The following is a 1427-nucleotide window of genomic DNA, read 5'->3' on the forward strand; positions in this document are numbered from 1 at the left end:
TGCAAATGAAATGCCAAGTCTAGTAAGGGTCAAGTACTGAAGACCACCAACCATGCTTCTATAACTAGTGATATCCTCCTGATCCAGGAGTTCTCCCTCTGTCAGTGACAAAGAATCCGAACTAGACAATGGTGTTGGTGAAGGTTTTTAGTTTTGCATGCCAATCATGTTCAACAACTCAGTTGCATATTTGGCTTGAGATAGATGAAGGCCATTATTATTCTTAACCTCAATGCCCAAAAGTAAATGCAAATCTCCCAAATCCCTTAGAGCAAATTCAGAACCTAAATCCTTAAGCAACTTTCTTATTGCCTCATTAGATGAAGCAGTGACAATGATATCATTAGCATATATGAGAATAAAAATGGATATTTGCAGTTTGGTATAGATAAACAAGGCCCCAGAGCATGCTTTATAAATCTTTATATGGATGAAGCAGTGACAATGCTTGAAGATTCAAACTCAGCCTTGAATACCATGCTCTGGGGCCTTGTTTCAACCCATATAAAGATTTATGAAGCATGCAGACATGAAAAAGGTTTATTTTTATCTTCAAACACACGAGGTTGCTTGATGTACACATCTTCTTCTAGAACACCATGAAGAGACGCATTATGAACATCTAGCTGTCTAAGGCTCCATCCCCTGTACATAGCAATAGATGGCACAAGGAGAATAGTTGCAGTTTTAATGACACGACTGAAAGTGTCCTCATAATCCAAGCCATACCTTTGCTTAAAGCCTTGTGCCACAAGCCTTGCCTTGTAGCGATCTGTGGTGCCATCTGACTTCTTTTTAATGTGGTACACCCACTTGCAGTCAATCAAGTTGTAACCTTGTCGAGGAGGAACCAGATACCACATTTTATTTCATTGCAAGGCCATGTACTCATCATTCATAGATGTCTTCCACCTATTATTAGCAAGAGCATCTGATAGTTTAGTATGTTCACCTGCCATACAAGATAAACCATATTTGACAAAAAATATAATTAATTCTGGACATTACTCCCTTTTGTAGTTGTGTTCGCGGTGGTAGAGGAGGGTCCACAGGAGGGCTTGGTGTAGATGCTCCAGCCTGTGGAGGAGAAGATCCAGGTGCTGGTGTTGTCGACCCCGATCCCAGGGTAGATTCGTCCACAGAAGGGACCGACTAGGCTGGCACACGCCCCCATCCCAAGGGAGATACGGGCGCAGGATACATGTCCCAGTTCCAAACGCATGGGCCACCTATCGCTAGGGCAGCTGTGTGACCAGGCGAGGATGGCTCCGAAAGCATGGCAATAGCGGGTTGGTGTGGTCGTTGTCGTTGCCTGCATGCACTAGTAGAAAACTGGGCATTGGTTTTTGCCAGATCAGAGCAACAGTCCCGGTCGACTTATGAACCGGGACTAATGCATGTATCAGTCCCGGTTCGAGCGGCAAGGA

The 1427-nt window shown here is 44.0% G+C and overlaps 1 pseudogene; it reads left to right on the forward strand.

The window, feature by feature from the left end:
* LOC119332910 overlaps window positions 1-1067 on the forward strand; it is a 5050-nt pseudogene extending 3983 nt beyond the window's left edge.
* The last annotated feature ends 360 nt before the right edge of the window (window positions 1068-1427 follow it).

Source organism: Triticum dicoccoides, chromosome 7A (genome assembly GCF_002162155.2).
Source record: "Triticum dicoccoides isolate Atlit2015 ecotype Zavitan chromosome 7A, WEW_v2.0, whole genome shotgun sequence".
In the NCBI taxonomy this organism is placed as follows: domain Eukaryota; kingdom Viridiplantae; phylum Streptophyta; class Magnoliopsida; order Poales; family Poaceae; genus Triticum; species Triticum dicoccoides.